The sequence below is a fragment of the Anarhichas minor genome, unplaced genomic scaffold (assembly GCF_050575085.1).
Source record: "Anarhichas minor isolate MPS153535 unplaced genomic scaffold, ASM5057508v1 ptg000129l, whole genome shotgun sequence".
In the NCBI taxonomy this organism is placed as follows: Eukaryota; Metazoa; Chordata; class Actinopteri; order Perciformes; family Anarhichadidae; genus Anarhichas; species Anarhichas minor.
The window spans coordinates 121,583-132,111 of record NW_027466575.1 but is presented as its reverse complement, the minus strand read 5'-3'; positions in this window follow the sequence as shown (position 1 = coordinate 132,111).

The window sequence follows — 10,529 nt, the reverse complement described above, 5'->3', positions numbered from 1 at the left end:
CTCGCCGTCCCGTCCAGAATGTTCTTCTGAAACACCGACCTCGATGTTCTGAGCCTTGAGTTATAATTACCATTAAGTTTATATGATGGAAATATTCCACCTGAAAACCATCAATCTGAATTTATCTGCTATTAAACTTCACAGAGTAGTGAAGAGTTATTTCAGAAAAAACCTTAACTACGACTCCCAGGGTGCATTTTACTAACAAACATCACAGAGCTTCAAATTGTTCTTTGTTTCACTGACAGCCAGTTAGATTGTTGAGAAAACTGATTTCACAACTTGTTTTATTTTTTATTTCAACGACAGTGACACCCATCGAGCAAAAGAACGAGTGAGAGTGGCTGCTCAGCACGCTAACCCAGTAATTAGCAATACCCAGTAATGTTAGCAAAAAACCTAACCCAACAAAGTTAACAAAAGTGCTAACCACTAATGTTACAAGCAGTAATGTTAGCATAAATCCTGACAAGTAACGTACACAGAAAGGCTAATTAGTATCGTTAGCACAAAGGCTAACCAAGTAAAGTTAGCACAAAGGCTAACCCAGTTCCGTTAGCACAAAGGCTAACCCAGTTCCGTTAGCACAAAGGCTAACCCAGTACCGTTAGCACAAAGGCTAACCCAGTACCGTTAGCACAAAGGCTAACCCAGTACCGTTAGCACAAAGGCTAACCAGTAACAAGGGAGATGCTGAAGACGAACTGACCTACAGGACGTCAAAGTGGACGAACACGAAGACACTCAGTGTTTTTAAACTGCAGTCGATAAAAACTGTCTTCTTCTTCTTCTTTGACACTGTTATGTTCAGAATGTCTCAACAAAGGGAAAATAGCCCCCCCCCCCCTCTCTGCTCCTTCGTCCGTCAGCTAAACAAGGCCGAACCAGCTGGTTCAAGTTCAAATCAAAAGGCATTTGATATCTAACAAAAGCAAATGCAGTTACAAACCGAATCACACTATGAATTACAAAATGATATTTCATGAAATAGAGGTCCAATCCGTACCACCGACAGGCTGCCCAATGGTCCGCAGAGGATCTGAAGATTTCCGAAGATTCAAAATCCTTTTGTCTCTCAAAAGTCTCAAAATGATTTAATCCTTATCTCCTTATCATTATATGAAATCTGAAACATTTTCATGTTATAAAATGAAAAACTCTTATCAGATAACATTTCATAATTATGAGAAATGAATAGTCACTTTGTTTCTTTTATCGTAAGATGATGTTTAATAATTAGGATACAACGTATGAATGACAAACTCATAATTAAGACTCAGTATTTAATAGTTATGACTGATTGTCTGAATCGGAGCTTCTGATTGGTTCGTTGTTTCTACGCAGGACAAAGCTGCCCGTCTTCTTCACCTCTTTATATGTTAGATAGTTAAAGTAAAGAGCAGTCAAGTTTTAGAGAGTGGTGATGGTGGAGGGGGTTAGAGTTATGTGTTAATCATATTTTATAAATATATAAAATATTTAAAAAATAAATTGATGTTTTGTGGCTCAAAAGTGAAGATGCAGTCGTTGTGGCGGCCATTTTGTGTCCCATCCTCAAAAAACTACATTTCTACCGTTTTCACATAATTATGACTCATAATTGATCCGAGATTGTTTTGTGGTAATAATGAAATTCTGCAATTATAAAGAAAACATCTCAGAATTATGATAAAACCTTTTCATATTTACTAGAAAAACATGTTCTCATAATGAATTATGAATTATTAGATACAGAAATAAAAAAAACATTTGTAGTGTTATTCTTACAATAAGAAGTACGCGGATATTTTACTTCAATAAAAGTACTAATACCACTGTGTAGAAATACTCTGTTACAAGTACAAAAGTATTAGCATCAAAATAAAAGTAAAAAATAAATAAAAGTAGAAAAATATACATTATAATTATTGATACATTAATGTGTTCATCGCTCATTTGAATGATTTATTATAAACTGTAATACATCGTTTATTAGTGCAATATATTTAAAGGTGATATATCCGATTGCCTCCACACGGCTCTCAACATGGCGGCAGCGCTAACAGTGTTTACCTGGGGGGAGTTACCATGGTGACGCCCGCTTTGATTTAATCAGATAAGTTACGTTAGAGATTCAGACGGTTCACTTCCGTTTGGGGATGCAAAATAGTGCTGTTTGGTTTGATGATGTCACAATGACCTCATAACCTGTGTGTCTGACATCTGTTGATGAGTTTTGTTTTCTTCTTGGTGATTGGTCTGTGTTTCTAATAAAATCTCAAATTCATGAATATTTAAATACTCAGATGTGGATTCATCCGCCGCTGAAAATAGTCCCTGACTGATGGTAACTAATTTCACATAATATAAAAATATATAATAATAATATTTATTACAGGTCAAGTGTCAATCATAAAATAATTATAAAATCAAATCACATCGGGAACTTTAGGAAAAAAGACTTAGATCAGATATAAGACGAAAGAATTAAAATAAAAAGATGAGCTCTTTTATAAAGAAGAAAAAGAGTTAAAGATAAATACACTTTATTTATCTGTTAGAGCTAAAAGGACCAAAAGATGAAAGATTTAAGAAGATGGAAATATTAAGATAAAGTAAAATGGCAACAAATGAGGATAATTATTAAATATTTAGTGATAACAGGAAGTTACATGTCAGCTGTTACTCAGGTCACAAAGATCTTTATTTATATTTCCTATATTTGATTTTCCTTCTAAAGAAAACACTCGTGAACACATTTAATGTCTGATTCAGAAAAAGATTGAGTTTAATCTGATTCACTTTGTTTAAAACTATTTTTTAGAATAATAAAACACGGTTTTTATTTCTGTTTCAGGACAAAAAGGAAGTTTATTTCAAAACTGATCCCAGTTTATAAAATACTAGTTTTGTCCACAATAATAATTTGTCCTTTCATCACTTACTTGAAAGATATGCTGTTAAAATGTAGAACATGTGTGTATATAAAACTTCAACAGCAGAATCATTAAATAAATGAATCGTCTCATTTTTATCAGAATGTTTGAACTCATCTGGTTTTTAGAATCCAAGATATTTCACAATAAAAGCCTTTCAGCTGCTCCACAGGCTCTTATTGTGAAACTTCTACAAGAAGGAAAGGAGACAGGAAACAAAGAGAGTACACTGAACAATCCTTTTCTTTATTCATTTTTTGTTGTCATCTCAATATGTCTGTCAGGGTTGTTTTTTTTTAAAGATTTTTATTTTAAATTAAAATTTTTGACACACTTATAAAAGACAGCATCTGCATAGAGTTGTCATCTTAAAGATCCATGAAGAGAGAGAGAGAGAGAGAGAGAGAGAGAGAGAGAGAGAGAGAGAGAGAGAGAGAGAGAGAGAGAGGGAGGGGGGGGAGAGAGAGGAGGGGGAGAGGTAAATGGGTAGGGTGGGGGGGGATACTGGCACGTCACATGAACTAAACAGAACAGCCAACAGCAGTACGAGAGAAGGGAGGAGGGGGGAGACGGGATCTTTTTTAAGAGGGGGACAGATCGCTTTTACATTTTACGCTACGCACACATACACACACAAAGAAAACGGGACACAAGTTGCATTTTCCGGTCAAAGTTGTTCTGCAGAGCGACGCCCTGTCCTTCTGTCTGACATACGCTCCTCTCGTCCTCTCGTCCTGCCGTGTGTCCCCCCCCCCCCCCCCCCCCATAGAGAGAAAGATAGACAAAGAGAGAAAGAGAGAGAGAGAGAGTTCTTGTCTTCATTTGTGCATTATTTCCTTTAACGGGTGATTCTGTGGATGGAGTTCCTGCAGGAGGTGAGAGCTCATGACGCCTCTGCATGGTGAAGAAAGCCCTTGTTTCTCTGAATATTGCACGCTTGTGTTTTTCGGTCGGCCTGTTTGAGGCCGCAGACCGGACCCCCGAGTCAGAGGTGGTGGGGGGGGGGGGCGACATCGGGAGAAGCGCGTTCCTCAAAAAAACATCGAAGGCGAGGAAAAAAATCAGTTTGAGATCCAGATTTTTCACCTTCGAGTCACTTCGACATCTTTGAGAAACTGAAGCTAAGACCTCCTCCAGGAACCGGACCAGGACTACATGATGGGAACTAAGCAGGAAGACTTTTATCAACGAACGTTCAAATTCGCCGCCATCTTGGAGCTGCTAATGCTAATCAAAGGGCTGCTAGCGTTAGCGCGGACTATCTCGAGATCTGGCTACTTCCTGACAGACGTTAGGGTGCGGGCTAAACTCTGGGGTACACGGCAAGCAAAGAGACCAGGTGTTGGGTTTGTGGTTTGAGTAGCTAGCTGTGGGTCGAGAGACACCGAGTCAGACAGACAGAGAGAGAGAGAGAGGGTTCGAGTAACTCTTCTTCTAATATGGAGGGAAGCACTTTCATCAGAGGAGCCAGTGGGCGGAGCCTCTGGGACTGGGGAAAGCAAAAGCGTCAAAAAAAAGGACAGAGATCGAACTACTTGTCAACTTTGACGGGAATAGATATCTCAGTAGATTTATACATAGACATGCAAGTCATTTTTTCTCTCTTTGAAGTTATTTACAATAATTACATAACACAAAGATTCCAGTTTCAGTTTGACAAAATTGCGAGCATTCAATATTCAATATTACTACTATTATTTATGACAACATAACTCCTTTTTATACGTCTTTAAATCATTGCTATTATAGAATCGTCCTTTTTTTAAAGTTTTTAATGTGTGATCACTTTGTGTGAAGCCGTTCATTACTGCATTTTTATTTGTCATTTTATGGTAATAATAATAATAATGATGATAATAACAATGTTATTTAAGTGTCTTTCCTACTTGCTATGGCAGGAGACCATGTGGGCGTGGTCTACCTGCTTGACCCTCCCCTGACTCCTCCCACCTTCCCCGCAAAGTGAAGAAAACACTGATTCAAAACCCGAATACTGTCTCGTTTGACGGATGGCTGGAGTGTCAAAACAAATCATCATCAGAAACAACAATTAATATCGAGCTGCTCCTGCTGACGAGAGCCGATCGAAGCAAACAACAAACAAATAAACAAACAAACGTTTTCCATTTCGTCATCGTCATCCAGAGCAGAGCTTCTGAACAGGTTTTGGTTTTTGAAAATGTTCTTTCAGGAAGACAAAAAAAAATCATCGAGGAGAAGAGTTTAAATCGTCCGACAAACAGAGGAACAAAAACTAACAAATACAAATAAATAAAAAGCACGACTAACTTCAACTTTGTGTGTGTTGATTCAAACTAAAAAAAGTTTATTTTGCAGAAATAACTGCAGAGCGTATTGATGTTGAGATGACCTCAAACTACAGAAAGTAATTTTTCCAGTACACGTGTGAAACAATACAGCCAGTTACCTTCCGCACACAAGCTAACGGCTAACTGCTAACGGCTAACGGTAAGTCAATCTTTGGAGTCTTGGCGTCGCAACCAAAACTCGTCTCTGGATGATTTTTCCTGCTTCCTGCATCCCGCTCTCGCAAAAACTGTACACAGCCACACACACACAATTATAGAAATGCAGTATGTTGATGTAAGATATATATATATATATATTCTTGTCTATATATGTGACTTCAGTTTACATGGCTGCAGTCCTGTCTCACACAGGAAAATGCTCACTGGAGGTTTTATGGAAGCTAGTTAGCTTGCTAGTTGTCTAGCGGCTAGTTAGCTAGCTAAACAGCACCGGACACTAGCTGATGTTTGTTAGCCCCCAGTTTCTTTCCCCCAGTCTCAGTAAAATATTTTTTCTCTACTTCACCAGCACAACAGAAATGTATTGTATTTTATCATGAATTATTATACATTATTTGTAAATTATAGGTGATGCAGTTCTCCTCACCGCAGACAAACAGGTTAATGCTGATTTGAATTACATCAAAGCATTGTTGTTAGCTGCTTCATTGTAATTTACCTTAAAATTATTCCCATTTACATGGCTAAACACAAACTAGAGAAGATTAGATGCTAGCTAGCTAGCAAAACCTCAAAACCTGCAGGTTACCATCGATCCCGTAGTGTGAACGTAGAGACTGATAAACAAGCTGTACAGAAAATTACACCAAAATAACGGCAATTCATAATAGAATAAGAAAGCACCACCATAGTCTCCGTTTATGCCTCGAGTGGAGGAGAAGCTAATATTTTATAACGGGTGATTATGTGTCATATTTATTTTACACTAATCAGACCACAAACTAACATCTACGGGTGAAAAGGAAAAAAGGGTGTGTGGAGGCAGACATCATTGTTGTGGTGTGAGATTATTGGCTAGCTGGGGGGGGTAGCATTACGGAAGCATTTGAAGTTTTCTTATTATATATTTTTACCATTTGTGACGAACATCTCAGTGTAAACTTGACTCGCATTGTGCTCTTTGATAATAGCGGCAAATATTTTTGAGAACACATGAAGGGGGGGGGGGGGGCAAAAAACGCTTTGGTTTGAATTTTAATAAGATAATAATAACAGTGATGATGGCGTCCTATAAATATGTCGGATCTCTTATCTCGTCCCATCTGTCAACAATTTTTAAAAAAATGAAACAAACCCAAAGTGGAATTCATCAAACGGCTGCAAACTCCGTGGACCTGCGATCGGATGCTTCGCACGTCTAAACAAACTCGACAACACACACATTCGCACATTTATGCACCAATCTTGTTTCACTGAAGAGGAAGGGAGGCATGCTGCACACACACTAGGCCAGGTGGAGGTCCGCCCACAGGTCGACGCTTCATCGACCTGTGGGGACAAAGTCCCACAGAAACACAACACTAATGCACAGCACAGAGGTCAGTTAGTAACGGAGGTGTGTAACGTCCGTGGGGGGGTGGGGGGGGGGGGGGGGGTCGGAGGACGATGACGGGGAGAAGCAGAATGGCTGAAGTCAACGCTTTTCAACAAGTTCACCTCAACCTGCTCCTTCAACAAAACACCTTTAAAAGTTCAGTTCTAACAAGGTTACAAATAAAACACACGTGTTGACAGGTGACGCCAGCACGTGTTTCACGTTTTAGATTTAAAATCAATTCAGAAAGTAGTAGTTCGCGAACGTGCTAACCAACGACAGGTCCGATGAGCGGTAAAGTGCACGACATGGAGGGCAGGTCGGGGGTGGGGTACAAAAAATACCATCATGCAAACTCCACAACGCTTTTGCATGCCTTTTTTATGATTATTATCATTATTACACACACGGGATTGGCGGGGTCTTCCGGGGAAGGGAAGGCGCAGACGCCCGATCCTCAACGTGGCCTTTTTTATTTTGTACAACCAAACAACACAAACAGGAAGAGGGAAGACAAAAGGACAAGGAGACTGAAGACTCGGACAAACTTCACAGATGTTGTTTAATAAAAACTTAACGTGGTTTTGGGATGTTTGTCCGTGTTTTCTTTCCCGTGGGAAAATGGCGGCGAGGCCCGATGGAACGTTACAGAAATAACAACACAAACACACAGCATCAGTGTCAACAAGCTGCCTGGTGCTACGGCGGCATTCCTCACACATCGCCGAACCATCGCAAAACACTGCCATGACGACCGTGACGTCATGTTGACAACCATCGAGAAACTGAACTAAATATCACGTGGCTGACGTTGTGATGTAACTATCAGGTGATGAACGAAGCACTGTGAGTCCAAAGTGAGTCCAAAGACACCTGGTGCAAACATGATTTGATATTTAATCCCTTTTCAGTGTCTGAACTATACAGTCTAGAAAACACTCAGAAAGACAGAATGAAGCCATGAACGTTGACAACACAACAGCAGAGAAAAGAGTGCTAAATTATTCTAAATCTACTGACGATTTATTTAAACACACATCTATTGGATTTTGCTGCTTGGAGGGGTTTAGGGGGTGTTTGCTAAGCTTTGGTGAACACAGAAGTTAGGTTTTGGGAAGTCAAAAGAATAAAAATAAAACAAACTCCCACCTTCACTCTTCTCCAAACCTGGAGCTAAAAAAGTCCTTGTTCTTTTATTTGATCTAGCGACTAATACGGCATCACAGAAATCTACAACTAACGGCGCCAACTACTACGACTTCCAAGAAAACACGCACACACACATATTCAAACAAAGCAGCGGTCGCTTCCTCGTGTCGACACGTCGCCATGGCAGCCTGGAAAGTACCGTTAGCCGAGGAAGCTAACGTTGCCTCGCGTCGTTGGACAGAATGTACGCTAACAACGTTAGCTTCTGGGCCAAAACGAAGCCTCCCAGAGCAACAAGAGTTGTAAAGTGGAGCGTAAAGAAGCAGATATATTTTGTAACTTGGTAGTAGACGCTTCAATAAAAGAGTTTCACGTGAATATCGTATGAAACGACTCCGTCCACTGTGCAACTCTTACGTCGGGTTCAGTCTAGACACGGTTTAGCTAGCTAGCTAACACTTTTTTCTGTCAAATAAAACTTAGCGATAACAAACTGACTTTATTGCTTTGACACCGAGTGTAGTGGAGTTTAAGGTGGTGTTTGTTGACCATGACAGTGATTGTGACGTGGACAGGACGGTCCGGCGTGGGGCCTCAACGGAGGGCAGACGTAGGCCTACCCCCATATCACAGAGCCTGAACACGGACAAACCTCCCTCCTTAAACCCCCACGAAATAAAAGTCGCAATACTGTGTAGTCATTTTCAACACACACACCCCTAGTTCTGGAAGGCAACACGCACATTTGATGTTACTTCTCAACACAGAAAACCACATTAATGAAACAAAACATGCTAGTGCGACGAACGTAACGCACACGTGTGTGTTGCCCCCGATCTGGAGCAGTGCTGAAGTTTAACACGTTAAATTCAGATTAGCTGACTTCAAATGATTAGTTTCTATCAAAGCTTCATTGGTGTAAAAGAAAAAAGAAGCAGAGTGAAGTCATTGTCTTCCTGTGCAGACACACAGCTAACAGCTAATGCTAACGCAATCGGATATACAGTAAATACTGTACATTTTGAAAGATAGATTTTTGCTATTTGCTACATATTTGTGAAAGAGGCCAACAGGAATTTAGCTAGTTTGACAGACTAAACCTTTTCCAAAAACTTTCAGATTAAATTTGCAAAGAAACACTCTGGAAAAGACGAGTAACCGAATAAAAACTAATGTCACGAATGTATTTCTTAAGCTTCATTCTTTCCCCAACACTGGTCCAGACACACGGAAAGTGTCTTTAATATTTTAAAAAAGACCAGAAAACTTGAGATCAATCTCCAAGAAGCAGCTTCTACACGATCTACATGTAACACGAGCTAACGCTATAGCATGCTAAGCGACCCAGTCTAGCACTGGTGTGATATGTAACGCAGGTAAAGTGTGTGTGTGTGTGTGTGTGTGTGTGTCGGGGGGGTTTCCAGTATGTCTGTGTGAGACGTTCAATGTATACGAGGTGTTCATGCAACGTATCGTGAATGTAATGTGAACGTGTGTGTGTGTCACATGTACCACCTTCCATGGAGGGTTAAAATCCACCAATAGGAAGCCTCTCCAGTTCAGTAGCACCTGTGCAACTCACTTAAAAACAGGTTGTGAATCACGTGTCACAATCCCCCAAAAAACAGACACTCGGGGGCGGAAGGGATGCAGGGAGGAAAACCAGGCGGATACTTCAAAACCAATACGGACTAAACAGTAAAACCAGCTAAAGGATGTCAGGCCGATACGTCACGGGACACGTCACGCACGCACTAAAGAACAGCAGCACCACGGAACAACGAAGCAACAAACGTTCCCCAGAAAAAATTAACTTAAAAAAACATGTTTTTTACCACGACACTCAGGTAACCAGGGCACGCCAGCATCAGGGGGTTTATACGATTTCTGTCCATCTCTTAGCTTGTTTGTTCGTTTTTATAAAGTTATGTTTGAGTTTTTCTTCTTCTTTACTTTTTAATGTGTTCTCTTCATTTTTTAAGAATCGTCCTTAAGAACAGGTGTGACCTTTATCAGTGTGACCCCACGATCCTCATTGGGTGATGGAGGCGGGACAAGTCGTCTTCCTCTCATCTAAACTGCATAGATTGACTGTCCGCCTCCTCCCAGCTCCTTCAACCCCGCCTCCTCCCCCCTTTCTTTCCTTCCCACCGTTCACCTCAGTCAAATGTCACGTTTTCAAATCAAATTCAGCAGGTTAAGTAGAGGCCCTCCCCCCCGCTCTTTGGTTGGATAGATGTGACAAGAAGGGGAGGCTGTTGTCGTGGAAACCTGCCACGTTGCAATGACACCCCCCACCATCCCTCCCACACACCCACACACACCCACACACACATTGTGTTTTCTCAAAGTGGGCAGCGTGTCACTGCTCTTTCTTCCCTTGTCGTTTTTTATAAATGCTGCGTGGCAGGTCGGGCTTTGCCAGTCTGAGTTAATTTAATAGGCTGACTGAAGGTGAATGACAGGAGTGAGCAACCAATGAGAGGTGGTCTAAAGAGGACGGTCCCTCCCTCCCAGAAATGAGGGGACCACAGTTGGTTCTACCAAAGACAGCGGGGTGCTTGTCCTGCGGGATGGCATTCCAGAACGTTCCGGCATCAC